Source organism: Aotus nancymaae, unplaced genomic scaffold, assembly GCF_030222135.1.
Source record: "Aotus nancymaae isolate 86718 unplaced genomic scaffold, 86718_ANA_hifiasm-v0.15.2.pri h1tg000033l, whole genome shotgun sequence".
NCBI classification, from domain to species: domain Eukaryota; kingdom Metazoa; phylum Chordata; class Mammalia; order Primates; family Aotidae; genus Aotus; species Aotus nancymaae.
The window spans coordinates 55,011,934-55,037,207 of record NW_026988447.1 but is presented as its reverse complement, the minus strand read 5'-3'; the positions used below and the strand labels follow the sequence as shown (position 1 = coordinate 55,037,207).

The window sequence follows — 25,274 nt, the reverse complement described above, 5'->3', positions numbered from 1 at the left end:
TTATAAGCTATATATTCTCTTATGAACATTCTCCAAGAGCTGTTGTTAATTGAAAAAAAATAAGGAAAAAACAGAACCATATGGTTATACATAAGCTCAGAAAACCTTCTGAAAGATTACACAGAGAACTGTTAGAAATGCTTGTCCCTAGGGAGTGAGATTGGGGTGGCTGGAAAGTTGTAAGCTTGTATTGTTGTCTGTGCTATTGTATACTGTTTAAACATTTTCAATTCCTACTTCACTTTTATATTATTTAAACTTAAAGTCTTTCTTATTGTATCACATATTAAAGTAATAAAGTAAAAAAGTAATAAGGTAATAAGTTGCTTTTCTATATCTAATTTTAAAATGTAATAGAATATCATAAAATTTTTATATATCTTCCAAGTAATTCAGTGAAAGAAGTTCAGGCTGTAGAAATCAAAATACCTGGGTTTTAAAAAAAGATTGACATGAAATTCACATGACATAAGAGTAACCATTGTATTTTATTTTTATTTTTATTTTTTTAGAAATGGGGTCTTGCTATGTTGCCTAGGCTGGAGTATAGTGGCTATTTAAAAACAGTCATAGCCTCAGCCTTCCACATAGCTGGTACTACAGGTGCGGCCACCATGCCTCATTTTAAAGTAAGCAATTCAGTTAGTAAGATGAACCATTTTAAAGTAAGCAATTCAGTTCATGCTGTGCAACCAACAGCTTTATCTAGTTCCAAAATATTTTCATCACCTGTTTCATTGTCAGCAATTTCATGGGCAGCTAATAATCTGTGTTCTGTCTCTATGGATTTACCTATCCTGAGTATTCATGTGAATGGAATAAATTAATGTGACCCCTTGTGTCTGACTTCTTTCACTTAGCATAATGTTTTTGACGTACTGTAGTATGTCCCAGCACTTTATTCCTTTTTTGATGAGTTATATTCTCTTGTACAGGTATAAGACTTGGTTTTCAGTCCAGACTCCACTTAGTTCTTGCCTTGAGGTGGGCAAGACACTAACCTATCTGAGTCTTAATTTTCTGAACTCTAAAATGGGGATCTTAATAAGAATTTGGATACCTGTGTCACAAAATTGTGTGTATAAAAACAAGGGACTGCACGTGAAAGTGCCTGCTACATGATTAGGCCAAACAGAATGTGCTGAACCCAGATCCAGACCCAGACCTACACCCAGACCCGACCACTGGAGTGGAGCTGGAGGGGACTGCTGCAGGCAGCAGCCCCGGCTGCAGTACAGAAAGAACTCCAGCTAGGAGGGAGCCGAAACGCTGAGAGTGGTTGTCTATGCAAATTGTCAGCAAGAGAGAAGCTTGGCAAAGAGAAAGGCAGTGTATCCTAGATGGCTGGAACTCAGCCTCAGGGTATCCAGGGATCTCTGAAATCTGAGATTCCTGTGAGGAAACAGTTTCCTTTGGGGGTTAGGGACTGGTCTGTCATCTCAGCGGAGGACAGGAAGGAGGGGTCATCCAAGTCAGAAATCTGCCTGTAGGGAAGCTGACTAGCAATAGGTATCCAGACATGAGGGAACGAAGTGGATCTCAGCAATTAGAGTAGGAGTCGCAAGTCAGTCTGGCCCTAAGACTCACTTACGCTGCCTTGTTGAACTAGGGTTTACTTTCTGCCCAGGGGCAGAATTGATCCCAAAGACTCCCTTCTTAGGAGGGGAAGGGGAGCCGTTGGTGGTGAGGCAAGGACATACCTGAGCGACATTTTGCAGAGATTCAAGTGATATGTGGTCATGGCTTTATTTCTCTTCCTCCTAATTCAATATGTTATAGAATTGGTTCATATAACAACCTATGTGTTATAAGTTGGTACAAAAGTAATTGTGGTTTTTGCATTGCTGAAATTTGCCATTTGATATTGGAATACATTCTTAAATAAATGTGGTTATGTTGTACATCATTTGAATCCATATTTCTTATTTTATAATTTTTTTTGCTAATGACTTATTACTTGCTGTTTATTTTATATTTATTTTAGACTATGGAAATAATGTTAGACAAAAAGCAAATCTGAACAATTTTCTTATTCAAATTCAAAATGGGTCATAAAGCAGCAGAGACAACTGGCAACATCAGCAATGCATTTGGCCCAGGAACTGCTAATGAGCAAACGTACAGTGCGGTGGTGGTTCCAGAAGTGGTGGTTCCAGAAGTTTTACGAAGGAGAAGAGAGCCTTGAAGATGAAGAGAACAGTGGCTAGCCATTGGAGGTTGACAACAACCAACTGAGAGCACTCATGCAGGCTGAGCCTCTAGCAGCCACACAAGAAGTTGCCCATGAACTCAAACTCCGCGTCAACCATTCTGCGGTTGTTCATCATTTGAAAAAATGGAAAGGTGAAAAGACTCGATAAACAGGTGCCTCAGGAGCTGAGCAAAAATTTTTTAAAAATAGCCATTTTGAAGTGTCATCTTCTCTTAGTCTACAAAACAACAACGAACCATTTCTCGATTGGATTGTGCAATGAAAACTGAATTTTATATGACAACCAGCGACAACCAGCTCACTAGGTGGACCAAGAAAGAAGCTCCAAAGCACATCCCAAAAAGCCAAACTTGTACCAAAACATGGTCACGGTCACTGTTTGGTGGTCTGCTGCCGGTATGATCCACTACAGCTTTCTGAATCCCGGTGAAATCATTACATCTGAGAAGTAGGCTCAGCAAATTGATGAGATGCACCAAAAACTGCACCGCCTACAGCCAGCCTTGGTCAACAGAAAGGGCACAATTCTCCACGACCATGCCTGATGGCACATCACACACCAATGCTTCAAAAGTCAAACAAATTGGGCTACGAAGTTTTGCCTCCTCCACCATATTCACCTGACCTCTTGCCAACCAGCTACCACTTCTTCAAGCATCTCAACAACATTTTGCAGGGAAAATGCTTCCACAACCAGCAGGATGCAGAAAATGCTTTCCAAGAGTTTGTCGAATCCCAAAGCTTGAATTTTTATACTATAGGAGTAAACAAACTTATTTCTTGTTGGCAAAAATGTGTTGATTGTAATGGCTCCTATTTTGATGAGGCATTTGAACCTAGTTATAATGATTTAAAATTCACGGTCCGAAACTACAACTTTTGCACCAACCTTAGATAGTGACTCCGTAACATAACAGGCAGTTCAGTCATCAAGAGCAGGTCAAACTGTTTCTTCAGAAAAACAAACTCATTTAAGTATTTTTCCATTTTTCAGCTAGCTGTTTATAAGTACAATCATAGAATAATAAAATAATTATAATTAATTAAATAATAATAAAAACCTATAATTATTTTAGGTCCTCTGACAGCTTATGTGATTTGAGAATAGCAATAATTTGTACCAATTCTCCAAAATTGACAAACTCATCATCAGAAGGGAGAGAAGTTGGGTGAAGGGAGGTACTGACTTGTTTGGGAATCATGTGATGAAAAGCTCCTTTGCTTCCAGGATTACTCTTCTGTCACTGGATGATATGTCTGCAATGGAATTTGCTGATAAAGGACAATTTTGCTTTTATGTGCCTTTGCTTATGGGACAGTTAATAATCTCCTGTGCCTGCCTCCTCATTCAGCTGTTACAAGACTGTTCAGGGTACTCTGAAACAGAAGGCTCTGTGCTCCCATCTGTTTAATTATCCTCTGCACTCCCAGAGCCTTCTGCTTAGAACAACCCTGTGACCACAACCCTGTGACCCTTTGTCCAATGTGGTGCCACTTCTCCTTTAATCATATTGTGCTTACTCAGTTGTCTGGAGTACAGGTGTTATTAGCTTAGCTGCATACATATAGTTGAATTAGAGATAGTCAGCTTAGGTACAGACTCCCCTGCAGTTCACAAGCTTGCTTTTTTAGTTTTAATGTCCAGATAACCACATCCTCTACCTCTTAAACCTACTCATTCTCTGATGCCCCAGCCTCTTAAGATTGAGTTTAATAATGATTATTACTACTATCAAAACACCTACTGTGGGCTAATATGTCCATCACAACTACTATACCTTTTTGACAGCTTCTGATGTGCCAGCCATTGTTCTTGACACTTTACATACATTCATTAATCTTCCAAAAACTCTGTGCGTAGATACTATGATTTGTTCCATATGAAAGATGATAAAACCAAAGACCAGGGAGGTTAAGAAACCTTCCCAAGGTAACACACCTACTAAGCATTAAAGCTAATTTGGAAATTACATAGTTTGGTTTCAAAAGCTGAACTCTGGACTGCTACCCTATACTTTTTTTGCTTTACAAGCACTATCTCTGGCCGGGCGCGGTGGCTCACACCTGTAATCCCAGCACTTTGGGAGGCCGAGGTGGGTGGATCACAAGGTCAAGAGATCGAGACCATCTTGGTCAACATGGTGAAACCCCGTCTCTACTAAAAATACAAAAAATTAGCTGGGCATGGTGGCGCGTGCCTGTAATCCCTGCTACTCAGGAGGCTGAGGCAGGAGAATTGCCTGAACCCAGGAGGCGGAGGTTGCGGTGAGCCGAGATTGCGCCATTGCACTCCAGCCTGAGTAACAAGAGCAAAACTCCGTCTCAAAAAAAAAAAAAAAAAGCACCATCTCTAATTATTCTTTATTAATTCAATTAATTCAACAAATATGTCTTGAGCATCTACTATGGGCCAGAACAGATTCTTGGTGCTAGAATACAAGTGATCAGAATAGAAATAAATCCTTGTCTACATGGAGCTTCCATTCTAGTTCATTCTAGTTGTAGAAATAGACAATAGCTAACATAAGTAAGTAAAATATATTGTATGTTAGTGTCTTAGTCTGTTCAGGCTGCTATAACAAAATGTGATAGACAAACGGCTTATAAACAACAGAAATGTATTTCTCATGGTGGTAGAGGCTGGGAAGTCCAAGGTCAAGGTGCCAGCAGATTTGTTGTCTGGTGAGAGCCAGCTTTCTGGTTCACAGATGGTGTTTTCTTGCTGTGTTTTCACATGGTAGAAGGGCTGAGGCTTCCCTCTGGGGTTTCTTGTTAAAGGCACTAATCCCACGCATGAGGGCTCTACTCTCACTACATAATCACCTCCCAGAGGCCCCACCTCCTAATGTCATTACATTAGGGGTTAGGGTTTCAACATATGAATTGTGGAGAGGACACACTAGGTTCATTGCAGTTAATTAGTGATAACTGCTCAGGGGAAAAACCAATGCAGAGAAGGTATCTGGGAGAAGAGACGGTTGAACTTTTTGGCAGAGCACCAAAGAGATCCTTACTAAGAGGGTGTTATTTGAATACAGAAAGCCAAACAAAGACCTGGAGAAGAGCACTCCAGGCAGAGAGTAGAGTCCGTGCCAAGGTCCTGAGGTAGAAGCGTAGTTGGTGTGTTTGAAGCATAGCAAGGAAGCCTATGGAACTGGTCTGTGGTGAGTGAGGGGAGAGAAGCAGAATAAGAGGTCAGAGACCTAACAAGAGGTCAGATCTGGTAGGATTATAGTAGTAGGGACTTGGGCTTTTACTCTAAGTGAAATAGAGGAGACCCTCTGAATCTGAGACTGACATGATCTGACAGGCTGCTGGGCAGGAAAGGGAGAGCAGCAGCAGTGAAGGCAGGGCGTGCATTCAGGAGCTTTCCATTCATACAGTGAGAGCTGATAGTGCCTTGGGACAAAGTATACAAGATAGTCATTGTTATTTTCAGAGAAGGTGTTTATTATTATTATTATTATTATTATTATTATTTTGAGATGGAGTTTTGCTCTTGTTGCCCAAGCTAGCAACTATTGTGGCACTATCTTGGCTCACTGCAACCTCTGCCTCCTGGGTTCAAGCGATTCTCCTGCCTCAGCCTCCCAAGTAGCTGGTATTACAGGCACCCACCACCATGCCTGGCTAATTTTTTTAATATTTAGTAGCAACAGGGTTTCACCATGTTAGCCAGGCTGGTCTCAAACTCCTGACCTCAGGTGATCTGACCGCCTTGGTCTTCCAAAGTGCTGGGATTACAGGAGTGAGCCACCGTGCCTGGCCAAGAGAAGGTGTTCTTATTTACCAGTTTTGCAGGTTATGAAATTGAAACTCAAAGAGGTTAAGTAACCAGACCAAAGAAAACTAGCCAGTGAGAGCAGCACTGGGATGTAAACACAATTCTGATTTTCCTGAGTCCGTGTTTTTTTCTCTGCTGCACCAAGAATCTTTGCAGCACAGTCCTCAGTTCAAAGTCAAAACTAAATTGTCTCTGGAATATTGAGGATAAAAATCCCTTGAATTTTGATGAATGATGTCTCCCAATTCATTAACCTATTTATTAATTTATCCATCAACTCACACCTCTAGGGAGAATTGCTATTAATGTTTCCTGCAACAAGTCAGGACTGGGATGGGAACTGGGAAAGGGCAGTGTATATGTGGTGGCGGGACATGAGTAAGCCATGAGAGAGGGACTTGGGAAGGCAGGAGCTAGAACGTCAGATAAGACATGACAAAATCCTCATGCACATCTCCTAGATTTGGGGGCCTAAGTGTCCAGCTTGCCTCCTCACCTCATTTGATATCATCAAGCAACTTTGAATTATTACTTTTCTAAATAAAAACATGTCAATTTTTTTTTCCCTAACGATCAAAGGAATACCTGAGACTTGGCACAATATGGTGGATTGAACCCATCTTCCTGCCTCCCACTCACCCCAATGACAGATGATGTCTGTAACTAGAAGATGAGAAGGGGTACCGGTGTGTTCTGTAGACCAGAAGTGGTGAGAAAGTCCTAAAAGATGGGAAACAAATGAGGAGAACTACAGTCCCAAACTTGCTGCCAAAGATGGGAGTGGCTTTAATGGGGTCTTAGAAGGAGGGAATACGTGGAGCAGGATGGAGCTCTGCTGACATAGTCAGAGGAAGAACTGGGTACCAGAGTGGGAGCAGCCCAGTGCTATGCCAAGCAAGGGCCAGGACAGGCACCTTCCCAGGAGGAGCTGTATGTGGAAGCCCCGGAGGCAGAGCAGATGTCCTGGTGGCTGCCACGCCAGGGGGAACCAGGAGCCCGGAGGCTAGCTCCTGAGATAGTCTGGAAGCTCATTCTGCCTGTCTCTCACCATCTCAGAAGACAGATTGTGTAAAACCTGATTTTCTTTATAGGCTTTTTAGCACCATCTAATTTTCCTAATGTATGTGAAAGTATTACTTGGATAAAAATCAAATTTAAATATCTGTAAATTTGATAAATAGGGCTAACCACTAGAAAAGACATATATGAAATAAAAGAAAGAAGATTCAATTTGCAGAGTAAAAGAATGTAAAGAGAAAAAACGGGAAGGCATAGTAGAAAGAAAGCAAAATATAATGGTCATAAAGTCCAAAAATATCAATAATCAGAAATATTAAAAGACAAACACTTGTAGGTTGGAAAGATAAAATTTCACCATGAAATAACTCAGAAAAGTAGAAAATAAAGAATTGGCAATTGATTTATCAGGTGAATGTAACAAAAAATCAAGTATAAAAATATTTGTATCACACCAAATGAAATCTAAGTTAAGAATGTTATTTAATGTTCTTAACTTTAAAAGGGGCTGGGTGCAGTGGCTAATTTGCTGGATCCTCAGAGCCTGGGTCTCACTTTGTCACCCAGGCTGGAGTGCAGTGGTACAAACACGGTTCTGTAGCCTTGACATCCCAGGCTCAAGTGATCCTCCCACCTCAGTCCCCTAAGTACCTGGTTCTACAGGCTGGTACTACCACGCCTGGCTAACTTTTGTATTTTTAGTAGAGATGGGGTTTCCTATCCTCAAGTGATCTACCTGCCTTGGCCTCTCAAAGTGCTGGGATTACAGGCGTGAGTCATGGTGCTTGTCCACACTGAATATGTCTTTAAATCATCAGTCTACATGTGGAATTCAAAGCCATGAGAGAATTGGGATTACCAAGAGAGAGAATGAGGGTAGAAAAAGGAACATTTCCTAGGATTTAACCTTGGAATGAATAAATGTGAGCAAGAAGAAAGGAATTAAGTAATAGAAAAATGATAAACCTATTCTGTCCTGAAAGTAAAGAAAGTGTTCCAAGGAGGAAGGAGTGATGTATCATGCCAAATACCACCGATACATCACCTACTATGAGTAATGAGAGTTGGCCATTAGATTAGCCACACAGACATCACTCAAATCCAACAGAAAATCTTCAAACTGTAATCAAATACAATTTATCATGGAAAATCAAGAATGCTTCAACATCAGAAAATCTATTAATATAATAATTCTCTACACTCACAGACTAAAAGAAATAAATCATACGATCATTTCAATAGATGGTGTAAAATCATTTGATAAAATTTAACAGTCATTCCTGATTTTAAAAGCAATTGGTTGTCTTATATGCAAGTAGATGTTTTTAATGTTGTCTGTCTTCTGTGCTGTTCCTGTAAGTTTGCTATTAAAATACGTTAAACTATAAAAAAAATTAGAAAACTAGAAATTATCTAATTATTTAAACTTGATGAAGAATATTGGTATGTTAGAGCACAATCTATAGCAGGGGTTGTCAAACTTTTTCTAATGGGCAAATAGTAAATATTGTAGGCTTTGTAGGCTACTTGCTGTCTCTGTTGCATATCCTTCTTCCTCCTCCTCCTCCTCCTCCTCCTTCCCCCTCCTTTCTCCTTTTTCACTGCTGCTATTTCTCTACAACCCTTTAAAAACATAATAGCTCTTTGTAGCTCTCGGGTTATACAAAAACAGGTCACTGGCCAAGTGGCTTTGAATTTGTCAACCTCAACCTCTCCCTGCCAGTGACCCATCCCTGTGCTGACATTGCCACAGTACAAAACTAGGCACAGAGAACAGCTGACCCACCTCCATCCACCAGCATCCCACACCTGTGCTAACACCACCACTGATGAGAACGTATACACAGACACCTGGTGAGGGGAACATTCCCATGCTGTGCTGCCACCGCTACGAATGCTGGTGAAAGGACATGAACAGACACTTTTCAAAAGAAGACATTCGTGCAGCCAACAGTCTATGAAAAAGCTCAATACCACTGATCATTAGAGAAATGTAAATCAAAACCACAATGAGATACCATCTCACACCAGTCAGAATGACTACTACTAAAAAGTCAAAAATAACAGATGCTGATGACATTGCGGAGAAAAGGGAACACTTATGCACTGCTGGTGGGAATGTAAACTAGTTCCACCATAGTGGAAAACAGTATGGTGATCCCTCAAAGAGCTAAAAACAGAACTACCATTTGACCCAACAATCCCATTACTGGATATATACTCAAAGGAGTATGATCATTCCATTGTGAAGATACATGCAGGCACATGCTCAATGCAACACTTGTCACAATAGCAAAGATATGAAATCAACCTAAATGTCCATCAGTGGTAGACTGGATTAAGAAAATCTAGTACATATACACCATGGAATACTATGCAGCCATAAAAAAGAATGAGATCAGGTCCTTTACAGGAACATGAATGGAGCTGGAGGCCATTATCCTTAGCAAACTAAGGCAGGAACAAAACAAAACACCATGTTTGTACTTATAAGTGGGGGATAAATAATTAGAACACATGGACACATAGAGGGGAACAACACATACTGGGTCCTACATGAGGGAGGAGGGTGAAGGAAGAGAGAGGATCAGAAAAAATAACCTATGTGTATCACAGCAGGGTATAGAACATACATACTGTCGGTGTAAGTGTGGAGTTGTTTTGACATGCATTTGGGCAGTGCCTATTTATAATTATGAAGAATTTTAATGGGTTTTATATTAACTAAGCAATTCAATTTCCAGATATCTAGTTAAAGAACAGCTAGGCAGGCCAGGCATGGTGGCTGGCACCTGTAATCCCAGCACTTTCAGAGGCCGAGGCAGGCAGATCACGAGATTGAGATAATCTGATCACCTGATTGAGATCACCTGATCACAGAGGATCAGGAGATTGAGACCATCCTGGCTAACACGGTGAAACTGCGTCTCTACTAAAAATACAAAAAATTAGCCGGGTGTGGTGGCCCATGCCTGTAGTCCCAGCTACTCAGGAGGCTGAGGCAGCAAAATCGCTTGAACCCAGGAGGCAGAGGTTGCAGTGAGCCAAGATCGCACCATTGCACTCCAGCCTGAGCGACAGAGCGAGACTCCATCTGAAAGAAAGAAAGAAAGAAAGAAAGAAAGAAAGGAAGGAAGGAAGGAAGGAAGGAAGGAAGGAAGGAAGGAAGGAAGGAAGGAAGGAAGGAAGGACAGCTAGGAAATGTGTGTAAAAAGTCTTATTCAAAAATTTTAATTGTACCAATGTTTTAATTAGGCCAAGTTTGAAAAACAAAACAATGCCAAATATCTAAATTTCTATCAACAAAATAATGGTTACATAATTTTAGAGTACAACTATGGTATTGAATATTACGCTTTAGTTAAAGAGAGTAAGATATACCTCTATGTCTTACATATAAAGACTCCTACGACATACTGTTAAATAAAACCAGAAAGTAGTTGAGTAACACATACAGTATGATATAATTTAAGGGGAAAAACAGCACCCAGTAAACCTAAACCAGTGTGGTTAAACATGCAGAAAAAGTCTAGAAGAATATGCTATCAATAGTCTTATTTCTGGAAAAGGGACTATAATTGGAGGTTGGTCAAGACAGCACAATTCTATTATATAGCGTAATATTTAAAAAGTAAGACTGTATTAATATATTCGTTATTCAATTAACAAATTCATAAATAAGAGCAACACATACTCACTGTAAAAAGAAGCAAACAAAAAGTACAGAAGTATATTAAATGGAACATGAAAGTTTCCCTGACAAACCTCTAGAACATAACCACTACAAAACCTTACATATCTTATCCTAACATGTTTGTGCATGTATACAAACAACTCATTTTTGTTTTAGAGAAATAGGATCATGTTTTAACTCTTAATATTTTAATGTATTATAATAGCTGACACCTTTAAAAAAACGATTCACTCATTTAACTACTATTTATTGAGCACATACTCAGCACCAAACACTTTTCTAGGGTTGCTACTATTGTAGGCATGTAGCTCTAAGTCTTCCCTTTGATAAAATTGTGTAATGGTCTACTGATTGGATTCATTATGATCTTGTATTTTGCCAATACCTGATTGATGGAAATTTAGGTAGTTCCTATTTTATACATGATAAACGCTGCCATGACACACTTCCATGTTCAGAACTTGTACAGACATCTTTGCACACTTTTTTTGATATTTCCCTAGGATAAATTGCCCATAGTGGGATAGCTGGGCTAAAGGGTATAATACACAATATGATATTACTGTGCCTTTTCACATTGCCTGTAGAAATCTTGTAAGATCAAGGTATAAGAATTCTGGATCCCAAATGCCTTCAACAGTATTACAAATTATGTATCTTTTAAGTCTTGGTGATGTGGAAGTCAGCAAATTATACCTCAGTGTATTAACTTTTATGTCTTTGGTGATGTATGTGGTTAGGGTTATTTCAAGGCTCTATTAACTTTATGTCTTTTTATGAATCGCCTGTTCACATCTTTTGTTTGTTTTCTGCTGGAATGTTTATCTTTTTCTTATTCAAATATTCTAACAATATTAAACTGATGTTTGCCAAATATTTTCAAAAGCTTGTACATGGAAGCCTTGTGCTTGCTTTAAAACCATGCATGGCTGAAGACTGGCTGGGCTAATGACTGCATGACTGATTAGTGATAGGACAGAAGTGGACTCTAGTGCTTCCCAGAAAAGATAAAAGAGCTTTGTAATAATCAAATGTAAAAATATTAACATATCAGTCACTGTTCTATAGCTTATGGCAGTAAAGAGTCGATTATGTTGTTTGCCAATGTTTTACAACACTTCTCATAACACCTTAAAAGCCACAAATGCTTGGCTAAGTCTTGCGAAATTCTATTAATATTAAGATCCTAGATATTACAGTTCTGAATTAGTCAGAATTATTTGGGTTACAAGTGACAGACAACCAACTTGAAGGAGTTTAAGGTCAGCAGAGACATATTGGAAAGATTTTAGGGCATGCCACTATCCGTGGGAAGAGCTGACATGGGATGCCTGATTGGGGCTTAGGGTCTTGATCACTAATAACCTTCAAGACTTGCTCTTTATTGCACCTGGTTTCTCTCCTATGGCAGATGCATTTGTCAGCGTGGAGGTGAAAATGGGGACCAACGGCTCCTGAGCCTCTCTCTCGTTGATTATACTGCTATAATCTCCTCAGTGATACGACTACACAATGACTTGATTATATTAGGTTGGTGATAAAGTAATTGCGGTTTTGCCACTAAAAGTAACGGTAAAAAACCACATTACTTTTGCACCAACCTAATACTACTAGTAAATCATACCCATTTCACTTTGCCTCTGCTATTTTAAAACTCAACACTGATAGTGACACTAACAGTGTTGAGTTTTAAAATCGCAGAAAAGAATTATAATTAAGTCACCTTTAGACTGGTGCCCACTCTTGCCTATGAGAAAAGGCAGCATCCATTCAAGCCCCGTGTTTGGAGTGGGCAAGAACCTTTCCCAGAAGGAACAGAAGACGGATTCTGAAGATGGAAGGGACACTTGCCACTATCCCAGTCTAGAGGGACCCATGTGCTAACCTGCTCCCATCTCCCCTCCAATAGTTTCATGTTTCTATGTCACACATACCTGTCAATGTAGTTCAGGGAGAGCAAGCACATGCTGACTGATTAGTCTCGGCTGTCTAATGGGCTGATAGGAAAATGGTTCTGAGATCCGAGGATAGAGTGCTCCCATCAGATAGTTATGTCTGCCGTAAATGTGAGAAGGGGAGGAGCAGCACTTGTGTTGGGTAATTTCCATTCCTGTTCAAGCTCTTCTGTGTTTTAAATGCAATCCAAATGTTAAAAAAAGGTGCTTCATTTTTTTCCCCAGTAGACTTGTTGAGACTGAGGTTGTGCTCTTCACCATCAGTGGTAGTCTCAAACAGTAAGAGATGGGTGAAAGGCGGCTGGGATGCGGCACGGCAGAGGCTGTTTTTAGTATGCGATTGTGGGTACTTGCAGAAACTGATACTGCTTAATATTCCAAACTCTGTGATTCTTTCCTTATGTTGCTTACCAAAGTTTTATTCAGCATCCACCCTATGACAGACACTCTGCTGGGCTCTAGGAATACAGAAGAGAGAAAAAATAGCTCCTGTCCTGCAGGAGCTCTTTCTTTATTAGTGGTGAGACCCAAGTAGATGAAGGAGTTTCAAGTGGTCAAGTAGAGTGACTTGTTTCCAGAGGCATGAGGGATGATTTAAGAGCACAGAGGCTGGGCAGTTAAATGACACAGATAGGAAAAGAGGGTGTCTTTGAAGAGTAGCACTTGGGCAGTTTGGAAGGACAAGATGAAGATGCTAAAGCATTGAGGAAGAGAATGGAAGGGATTCCGGGGGGGGTTAGAGGGAACGGACTGAGATGTCATGGAGGTAGTAAACAGCATGACACACATAGGGAGTAATTAGTTGTTCAGTGCGGTTGCAGCAAGGATGTGTATAAGGGTGTGACAGGGATAAGATTAGAGTGACAGGCTTATTTTTGTCAATCTTATTTGTGTCAATAAGATATTAAATTTCAACCTGACTCTGGTATAGCATCACATGACAGATAGCACACCCTGAAGGAAATAAAAATATTTTACCTCTAAATATATTTCTTTGACATATTTTGAAATGGCCTGCAAAGCCATGTCTTGTGGAGGAAACCAGCATCTGTAAAGAATCTTCATTAATGCAGCCAGAACTTCCCTTTCTAGGTCTTTCCTGGATCTAGGAGAGGTCAAATGAGAGTCTGACACCTTTAAAGTCTGAAGAGTGACATTTATCACCTATTCTTGCTGAAGGCTGCTATCTGGAGTCTTCATGTACATTATCATCTTATTAGAACCTTGGTCTCTACACCCTCCTCTTATCTTAACTCAAACATTTCCTTCTACAGACTTCAAATCTTTAGACAAAGCTTAACTCTTTCAATCAATTGCCAATTAGAAAATCTTTGATTTTGACCTGTGAGCCCCCTTACCCACACCTCACCTCTCCTCCCACCTCCTCACTTCAACATATCTTGCCTCTTTAGGCTAAATCCATGTATACCCTCCATGTGTTGATTAATAAATTTACTTACAATTCTTGTCTTCCTAAAATGCACAAAGCAAAACTGTAACCTGACTGCCTTGGTTATACTTTTTCAGGATATCGTGAGACTGTACCCTAGGGCATGGTCACTCATATTGGCTCAGAGTAAGCCTCTTTAAATATCTTACAGAATTTGGTTTATCGTTAACATGCTCTGGCTTGGATACCTGGGAGAAAACTGATGTCTGTTTCCAAGATGAAGAACCCAGAGGGAAGTGCTTGATTGATAGCCAAATGTAAGGAAGGCTTGACTTCTTTTTTTTTTTTGATAATAAGTTCTGTAATTTATTTTTTTAAATTTTAGTTTAAGTTCTGGGATACATGTACTGATCTTGCAGGATTGTTACATAGGTACACACAGGCCATGGCGGTTTGCTGCCTTCAGTCCCCCTTCACCTACATTAGGTATTTCTCCTAATGTTACCCTTCTTCAATCTCCCCACACCCTGCTATCCCTCCCCTAGCCCCCTGTCCCCTAACAGATCCCAGTGTGTGATGTTCCCCTCCCTGTGTCCATATGTTCTCATTGTTCAACACCACTTGTGAGTAAGAACATGCAGTGTTTGGTTTTCTGTTCTTGTGTCAGTTTGCCGAGAATGATGGTTTCCAGATTCATCCATGTTCCTGCAAAGGACATGAATTCATCCTTTTTATAGCTGCCTAATATTCCATAGTGTATATGTGCCACATTTTCTTTACCCAGTCTATCACTGATGGGCATTTGGGTTGGTTCCAAGTCTTTGTTATTGTAAACAGTGCTGCAATGAACATATGTGTGCATGTGTCTTTATAATAGAACAATTTATAATCCAGGAAGGCTTGACTTTTAGAGGGATTTTAAATTTATCTAAACTAATGGCATTAAGGCTTACAAAAGTTAATTATAATCCCATATTATTGATGCAACTGCATCATGTTAATCATCTAAATTTGCATATTATCATATATGAACATATTTACATTTTTAAAATTCTAAGCATATGTTAAATAATTCCAATAACTGCAATTACTGGAAAGATCCCTTTGTTTCTATTTCCCCAGATGACAGGTTACAGAAAGTCATTTAGTAGTCCTAAAAATCATTAACTAATACTACTCAATTTGAAGTTTCAAATTCTGTGTTGACAGGAACTGAATATTCAAAGGCAATGACATTGATTAACAGGAAGAGATTACTTCTTTTCAGGTGATGCAATAACTGATGTTATTTTCAGATGAAAAATAAAAGGATTTACATGCAATGTATTTTCTTTGTGTTGCTTTTAATAGGGACATATAAAAAGAATTAAAATTTCAGGTTTTCAGCACAGCATCAGAACCAAGGTGAAAAATTTCCCTTTTCTAATAACAAAACTGTTACCTCGATTAATACTCAAAAGAAGTCCAACTAGAAGAATAAAGGAGCCATCATCTCCTAAACTGGAAGCAGACATCCTAGTATCTTCCAGGGTCTTTGCTCTCTTATTCTCTGCCTGATATGCTGACCTTCAGAAGAGAAAAGCGTGTTATGGTGCATGTTGGTTGAAACCATCCACACTCCCTGTGAATGTCTAGAGTTAGGGGTAAGCAGAGTCAACAGTGAAGGGTCTGTGTGCTCTACCCGTGGTGGTTAGTCCTTTGGCTGAGGCTGCTGGTTGCCTTCCCTGTCTCTCCTTCTCTACCTTAGCAACAGATTGTATTTGGGACAGCCATGTACCAAGCTAATGATGGCCATATACCAAGCTGCATTTCTAAACTTTCCTTGTATTTATAGGTGGACAATCATTAAGATGTATGAGGAATGTCTTTGAATGGGGCTTCCTGGAAATCTCCTTAAAGGGGCCTGATTCAGCTGAGATGAGTTCCTTTTTGCCGTCTAATAGTAAACAGCCCTAATTTTTAGGCCACTGTAGTCAGGTCACAGTGCAAACAGACAAAAGCAATTCCTCACTTGTAAAAATTATCTTAAGTATTGAAAAGTTGTGCTTCAATACTTCTCTGAACCATAAAACAAATCCTCTCAGCATCTTTATGTGATACAGTAAACACTGCTATTTACATCTGAAGGACCAGTTACAAAAAGTTCTCAGGCCTGAACCTTTTATAAATTCAGTAGGTAAGGGAAAGAAAACCCTGCTACGGCTGGATCTGGGCCCTGAGTGAAAAGATCTTTGTTCTTTTCACTGTCTCCTTCAGTAACTAAAACAAAGTAATTAGAAAGTCTTTTTAGAATGTTGGTTTATCTAACAGATTAGTGGTTTGTAATTTAATAACATAGCAGTCCAAATGTTGTTATGAAGTCCCTGTGAGAGAAAGAATAATGGAGATGTGGTTAAGAGTAGAATCCCAGCTTAATCACTTTCTGACTCTAGGACCCTGAAGCAGGTGCTTTAAAAAAAAAAAGTTTTGTCTAAAATGAGAGTGCTGGTGGCAATCAACTCAGAGACTTGTGTGAAGATTAAATGTGGTAATAGATGTTTGGTTCTTCACACCTGTCTTGGAAACTAATAAATAAGCAGTTCATACTAGCGATTGTTATTTTATGGCCCAAAGAAACCGATGTTTAAGCTTTAATTAGGTTCAGAGATAAGTAATAGAAAGACCTCAAGTAACAGTAGCTTAGATAAGGTAAAAATAATTGTCTGTCATGTAAAAGTCCAGATTTCTGTTATCTGTGCCTGGAATGGTGGCTCTTCTCCAACTTAAATATTATCTCTGCTATTTACCTTTTCCTAGCCAGAACTTGATTTCTTTATAGTATATATTTAGTAACTTTATTTCTTTTTTTGTACATGCATATTCTGCTTATGTAATTGCTAACTTTAAAAATTGCGAATTCAAAGAACAATGTCCAAGTACATGAGCAATTAAGATGATGTGATTAGAGGTGGGTAGAGATTAGAAATCTACCACAGCATCATCAGAATCCAGGTGACAGGTGAAGTTTCTGGAGTTTGAACCCTGAGGAAATCAAGTTTGTGAAAAAAAGAGTTGCTAGAGAGAAAAGCAAAAAGTTAATTACTGCTTGGATGTCATTATTAAGATGTGAGAAGAAGAAAAGAAATGAGCAAAACAAAACAAAAAACAGAAACTAAAGAGTAAGTATTCTTAATCCAATGGTTTATTTCCAGACACACACGCAAACTTTTTAGGAGCACACACAGATGCAATAAACCCATATATAGAGGAAAACAAGACTGAATTATAAGATTCAGCATAAGGAGAGATTGCATATGAAGTGGTAAGGAGAGACTGGATGGAGAAGACTGTATGTTTATTTGTAGCATATTATGGACAAGGCCTTAATTTTTGGTTTAAGTGGTGGTTTCACTGCCACTAAATACTATGTATTAGTTAACGATAACTCTTTATACAAAGATGAACACCAGAAAAGAAAGAAACTCTAACAGACTAATTATTACAGAAGAAATAGCTTCCCAAACAGAAAATTTGAAGGGGAAAAAGATCACAACTACAATATGAACAAAAAGGATGAATTCAGAAATAAATTTTATGAGAAATGTACACTCTTAGGGTTTTGGAGATTGTGGTTTACATGCCAGCTTTAGAAGTAGTACCATTTTTCTGGTCTCTGCATCCTCATTAGAAATAAGAGAATCGCCGGGCACTGTGGCTCACGCCTGTAATCCCAGCACTTTGGGAGGCCGAGGCGGGCGGATCACGAGGTCAAGAGATCGAGACCATCCTGGTCAACATGGTGAAACCCCGTCTCTACTAAAAATACAAAAAATTAGCTGGGCACGGTGGTGCGTGCCTGTAATCCCAGCTACTCAGGAGGCTGAGGCAGGAGAATTGCCTGAACCTGGGAGGCGGAGGTTGCGGTGAGCCGAGCTCGCGCCATTGCACTCCAGCCTGGGTAATAAGAGTGAAACTCTGTCTCAAAAAAAAAAAAAAAAAAAAAAAAAAAAAAGAAATAAGAGAATCAGGTTACACAATTTTAGAATCTCTTTCAGCTTTAATTGGCTGTGTCTATACACACTTCCTTGTTGAAATTTTCAATGAACTTGACTATAATGTAAGTATTTCCATGACCTTTCATTGACTCTAGTAAATATCTTGAATAATCATCTAGAACAAAAAAACAAAAACATTGTTTTTAAAACCTGAACAGGAAGAAGATTTGTTTAAAGCAGTTATATTTTTATTTCTCTATTTTGTTTGGGTGAAATAAAGTTCTGAGTTCCTGGGATGTGAGCTCTCTCCTGATGGTTACTATAATTTGCAGTGCTATATCCCTTCTGGCTTTATTGTTATGAATATATTTCTGAAATTATAGTGAAAGGCAAATAATGGAATGTGGTCGTTTTGTAATGGAGAGAATAACACATTTATGTCAAAAGAACTGTGTCCGACTCCAGCTTTGCTGGTTAGTAGCCATTTGATCTTACATTAATCACTTCACTACTAAATGGAAGAGCCCTGAGCTACACAATGAGATAATAATATAACCTCTTCAGGGTTGCCGTGAACATGGGAAGGAGTACTATAATGTCATTTTATAAAATGTAAAATGTTACGTATACTTCATAACTTATTTCACTAGCAGTTTGCAAAAATTCTATTTTGAAAGTTTCCTATGTATGCGTGTCTTACTTGATCTGAAAGGAAGTACTCTATTGTTCGTGCAGTCAGTATTGGCTTGGCTTTGTTGCCCCAAAATTAAGTGATTATTCAACATGCTGGAGGAGAATTTTAGAGGTAGTTTTTTTCTCTGTTAACTAGATGATTTTATTATTCAAATGTCTCCTCTAAATTGCTCTCCAAGAATTTTGATAAAGAATGCTGCTTATATGCAAAATTATACAAAATGGAAAGCCTACATTTCTGATAAAGCAACCTCATCTGCCTAGATTTTGCAAACTGTGAGGTCAGGTGGCTGGGATTAGGGGTTCCTTTAACATTGCTAGAGTTTCCAAATTCAAATGCTTCCAGGGGCCAGGGCCATGAGGCAAATGAATGACAACCCCTAGGATGATAATCTTTTACTTTCTTCTTAATTAAACAGCAACAAAAACACCAGCATAATCTTAGTGTTAAATATCAACTGGCACTTTCATCCTGTTGGGTAGAAGAGAGAATGTTGGGGATAATGTAAAATGAACTCCAGATACGCATCTAAACGGAGTGTCTACTACTCAGTGACAGCCAATTGTTCCTAATCTGACTTTTCAGGAAGGACTCCGTATCTTTTTATGTTTAAAATGCTCATAGATAATTCAAATTTCAAAAATCACTGTGCTGATCAATACTGTTTATGGGGGAAAATGTTCTGTGACGGATTCCAGTGGCCAGGTGATGACGACTAAGTGAGACATGTGTTATTGGGGGAAACCATGTATTTTTGCAATTAAAAAGACTCTCTTGTGCGTCCCTTTCCATCCAGCACTCTCTCTCATTTTGGCTCTCATAACACTGAATCTACAATTATTTACTAAATGCATTGTTTCTTCTAGCTTTCTCTTGACTAGATGGCAGATTGGAGAAGGCGAAGAATTAGATTTCTGAGGTCCCCAGGTCAGTGTTTCTTTTTTTTCTTTTTTCTCTTTAACATTTCCAGCTGAAGCTCAGTGTTTCTTAAACTTGAGTTCAGCAGAAGAGTCTCTTAAGGTCTTACTCGCAGGGATTCTGATTCCTTGGATCAAGGTGAATCCCACAGGCACACTTTTTAAAAAATAGAGTTTCAAGATGCTTTGATTGCAGAATAAATCTCACATGACACTTTGAAAAATGTTGCCTTAAAGCAGTGATTGGGTTCTTCTATTTTTCTCCTTTGGCCAGGACCTATGGACTGTTCAGTTTGCACACATGTTCATAAACGAATGTGCTCATGCAGTCCAGGTGGATTACAGGGAAAGAACGCGAAAGTTTTGTACTGTGCTCTTCTCCTCCTGCTTGATGGGGTGGGAACGGAGGTGGAGCAGGGCACAACCAGGCTCCATGACCCACTGCTCTATGTTATTTAGCACACAGCTGGGTCCCTTTAGAGGATAATTTTACTGTTCTTTGTTTTAAAAATTAACCGTTGGGCTAGGCGCGGTGGCTCAAGCCTGCAATCCCAGCACTTTGGGGGGCCGAGGCAGGCGGATCACGAGGTCAAGAGATCGAGACCATCCTGGCCAACATGGTGAAACCCCGTCTTTTTTTTTAATTTAAAAAAATAAATAAATAAATAAATAATAAAAATAGAAATTTACCGTTACATCAATGCAAAATTCTTAAATTTTCACTTTTAGGAGAGTGATCAAAAGAAGCCCACTTGCTTCTTACTTTCCTGGTCAATAGCAAAAGTTCATATATGATTTGAAGCTCCTGCAGCATATTAACCCAAACTAAGCATTGGTAAGCCAGAGACAGTGCAACCTTCCAGTTACGATTCTTCTTGTTCCAAGAAAAGACTAGTTCTATGTTATATGAGTGCTCAAAAAGAATTTCTTTCTTTGGTAAACCGATATAGTCTATTCCTGATTGCAGATGGAAAAGTAACAATTATGTAAAGCAGCATTGCAAACAGAGATGTGCTTCCTTCCTTCCCTTTCTCTCTCTTTCTCTCTCTCTTTCTCTCTTTTCCTTCTTTCTTTCCTTCCTTCCTTCCTTTCTTCCTTCTATCCTTCCCTCCCTCCCTCCCTCCCTTTCTTCTTTCGACAGGGTCTCACTCTATCACCCAGGCTGGAGTGCAGTGGCGTGATCATAGTTCACTGCAGCCTGGAACTCCAGGGCTCATGCAATCCTCCTGACTCAGCCTCCCAAGGAGCTGGGACTGCAGATATGCACCACCATGTTTGGCTAATTTTTTAAATTTTTTATAGCGACAGTGTCTCACTCTGTTGCCCAGGCTGGTTTCAAACTCCTGACCTCAAGCAATCCTCCTGCCTCATCTCCCAGAGCCACTATGCCCAGCCCTTTTCTTAAATATTCATATAAGAAAGTTTGTTATCTTTATTGTCAACAAAGAAGAGGTATCATCCGGATTAATATACCCATGAAAATATAATCCTGACCTCTGTCAAGCACAGCAATAAGGGGGAAATGTATTTTGACTATAAAGTATAACTTTCTTTCTTTCTTTCTTTCTTTCTTTCTTTTTTTTAAACAGAGTTCTGCCTCAGTTTCCTTAGAAGCTGGGCGCACCATCATGCCTGGCTAATTTTTGTATTTTTTAGTAGAGATGGAGTTTCACCATGTTGGTAAGGTTGGTCTCGAACTCCTGATCTTGTGATCTGCCCACGTCGGCCTCCCAAAGTGCTAGGATTACAGGCATGAGCCACTGCGCCCAACTCTAACTATAACTGTCTTTACAAAATCTCTGATTTTAAATGATTGTCTGACATTCCATCGTGTTATCTTTGGCCAAATTACCAATTTTTCATTGTTAATGAGCCACTTTGACAGGGAAATTCACAGGTTTTCTTTCTAGGTAAGCTAGGAGGCTTTCATATAAATGCTCACTTAATTCCATCAACAACCTGGAATGAGGGTTTTGTTTCTCATTCTACAGGTGATGATGCTAAGGCTCAGTGAGGCTAATAAAGTTTCTCAGAATCACAAACCAAGTCAGTGCAAGAGCAGACGTCAGCCATGACAACTATATGCTACTTGGCAGAGGGCATATCAATCGAGATTCTTTTTGTTGCAGTTAACAAGAACCAGCGGGAGTTTTGTAGTAACTCTCAGAGTGGATGGGAGGTTAGAAAACCAAAGAACCAAGACAGGTCTTAGAACAGCTTCCAGATATCTAGCCAGCAGGATCCACTCTGGGCTTCTCTTTAGAATGAAAAGCTCAAAAGTTGTCTTCTTTGTCTTAATTCAGCTTGCTGGCAATTCAAAGTACCAGAAGAGAAATTCCTATTGTCCCAGATGAAATCACACACTCCTTTGCTAGGGAAAGGCAAAAGCTCTGATCACATTTAGTGCTACCAAGACTGTTTATCCCTGGGAGAAATAACTCCCCTAAGTGAAATAAAGGTGCTCCTAGGAACGGAAAATTGGTGCTGAGATATATCCTTTCTTCCAAAAAGTGAACAAAAGTCCATATGCACTGACTGAGGGAGTTAGTTATACACACGAAAAGGAAAAATCCATATGCAGTTGTCCTTTAGGACATCAACCTCTTGTAATTCTCCTAATTAATAATAAGATCTATAATAGATTGTTAGGAGAAATTAGGGAATATTCTCCTTTTAGGAATTCTCCTTTTAGGAGAATATTCCCTAATTTCTCCTAATAATCTATTATGGAGCTTATATACCCGGATTTGCTCAGATCCTTCATGAATATCTTCTTATAGCATAGATCTATGACCATCAACTCTGATAAAATTTTTGCACAATTGACCCTTGAACAATGTGGGGATTAGGGACGCCAACTCCTGTGCAGGCGAAAATCTGAGTATAAGTTTTGACTTCCCAAAACCCTACTGTTGACTAAAAACCTTACAGATAACATACATAGCCAATCAATATACATTTTAAATGGTATATATATTAAATACTGTATTCTTGTAATAAAGTACGTTAGAGAAAAGAAAATGTTATTAAGAAAATCATAAGGAAGAGAAAATACATTTTCTATTCAGTAAGTGGAAGTGTATCATCACAAAGGCCTTCATCCTCATCGTGTTCATGTTCAGTGGGCTGAGGTGGGGGAAGGGGAGAGAGTGCTCTTGCTGTCCCATGGATGGCAGAGGCACCACATATAAGTGAACACACACAGTTCAAACCCATGTTGTTTGAAGGTCAATTGTACTTTGATTTCATCTAAATGACCACCTTTGAGATCCCAAGAATGTCTATATGCAGAACACGATACACAAAGACTTTTATTCACAGACTTTGTGATAAATGTGACATGCCCTCTCCTGTTCTTGGAAGTTTTGTCACATTTCTGACCCTTCGCATGTCTCACTCAACTGCAACAGGATGAAGAGGTCTAATCACAGCTTGAACCGGGTAAGTCCCAACCACTCAGGTGGCAGCAGACAGAGCTTGATGTCCAAAGAGTATAACAGATGATCTTAGACTTCCAAATGAAATTTGTAGAGTGTCTCGATGGAAAAATCAAAGAATGAGAGATACTGTTCATTTTGTCTCGATGGAAAAATCTAAGAATGAGAGAAAGCCTTCATTTCTAGTCAGGTTGGGAGTTAATACCAGAAAGGTCTGTCAGTGGTAGTAGGATTCAGACCACTGCGCTGGAGTTTGGGGACAAAAGTCCAAGTCACTCATTCATGCTCTAATGCCCCATCGGTCTATAGAAAAGGCTGTTCCAGATAGGTGCCCGTTGTCGGTGGAGCTTCTCCAAGCCACCTCGTACTTGGTTCACCTGTTACTTTAATTATGGCTTTCCTAATTCACTGATATCCTGCGTTTGGACTTTGTACTGTGAAGGGGGAAAATAAATATTGGGACCCCAAATCACTAAGCCAAGGGAAAAGTCAAACTGGGAACTACGTCAGGCAAACTTGTCTCCCATTTTAATTCCTAAATAACATATCTAAAAATATGAGTTCCTTATCTCCCTCACAATTTGCCCACAAGGAAATTCCTTGTGGGCTTCAAGAACTTTACCCTAAAACAGTTGTGTTGAATTTCACTCTTGGAATGTTAGCCAATAGCCTATCTTCACAAGTACAAAAAGTCATCCCTCTGCTCACCTGAGACAAATGCATATCTGACTGTTTCTTCTGCCCTATTTATGTAAAAATGCAGATTCACTGAGCCAGACTAAATTGTGTATTTAGTGAAAGGCTGAGCAAGGACTCAAAAGAATGCAGCCTTTTGTCTCTTATCTACCTGTGACCTGGAAGGTCCCCACCACTACCCACTTTGAATTGTCCCACCTTACCTGACTGAACCAATGTACATCTTACACATATCGATTGATGTCTCACATCTCCCTAAATGTATAAAAACAAGTTGTATCCCGACCACCTTGGGCACATGTCATCAGGACCTCCTGAAGCTGTAGCATGGGTGTGTCCTTAACCTTGGTAAAATAAACTTTCTAAATTTGCTGAGACCTGTCTCAGATATTTTGGGTTCACGGTACCTTGGTCTCCTTCGGCTGAGCTGGCTTGCTTTCCAACAAGCTCCTGGCTTTTGACCTTAGTTGTATGTCTGCTCTCCATCTTCTGTGTCCAGTTCTCTGTGGCACAAGACAGGGCACTAAGGGCACTCTGTTTTGGACCCTGGCTGGACTCTCCTTCCAGTAGGGGAAAATTGGACAGGGAGGAGCTAGGCCCTCTGTAGGGATGCTGTATCCCTCCTGTCGACACTCAGGGCTAGTCCTGGGACAAGCTGTGAGAAAGGGAGGAAAGCAGAGGCTAGAAATTGGCCAAAGCTTAACATTCGCCTGTGAATAGCCCCACTTGGGCCAGCCTTTCAGCCTGACTGATATTCTATTTGCTCTTCTTGACTTTACTAGCTCCTGAGGAGAGGTAATTTTAAGTTTACAGCTCCCAAGGAGAGGTAACTGTAAGTCTACACAGGAGTCAGATGTGCAGATGAACCATGTTTGTGGCCAGGCTAAAAGTTTTGCTGGAAGTTTTCCTCACATACCTAATAGGTTTATTTAGCCTCAGTAATACAGTGGGATATTTGGGGATGAAGAATTAATTAGATATAGTACTTCTTAATTCCTATTTTAAAAGTTGCTATTCTTGTTTTTTTTTTAATTTTTAAAAATTATGGAACGCTTCATGAATTTGCATGTCATCCTTGCACAGGGGCCATGCTAATCTTATCTGTATCGTTCCAATTTTAATATATGTGCTGCCGAAGCGAGTACAAGAGTCGCTCTTCTTAAAAGATTATCTTGTTTAAACATTCAGTTTATATTCCTCTAAAGATATTTTTTGAGTCTCTTTTTGGCCTTTCAAAAACTTCTGACAGTAATTTCTACGTACTTGGAAATGAATTCTCATAGAGGGTTGCAAAATTGTGCCCCAGGCTTTTACTGGACCATCAGGCATGATTTGTTTTGCCATTTACTATGTTTGTATTTCAACAATTACGTTTTAAAAATATTTTCAAGTGGTTCTTCATAATTGCTTGTTCATGCGTCACATTCTTCCTTATTTTTATAAAGACATTTATTATGTTTATTTTTAATTCCCATTCTGCCTGTTGTACTGGTTCTGCTTCTCT

At 39.4% G+C, this 25,274-nt stretch overlaps 1 non-coding gene across 1 annotated transcript; it reads right to left on the bottom strand.

The window, feature by feature from the left end:
- Nucleotides 1-24,808: 24,808 nt before the first annotated feature.
- LOC135277831 (U6 spliceosomal RNA) lies at nucleotides 24,809-24,915 on the bottom strand. Its single transcript, XR_010345414.1, has one exon. It is a non-coding gene; the product is annotated as a U6 spliceosomal RNA (small nuclear RNA).
- Nucleotides 24,916-25,274: the final 359 nt, after the last annotated feature.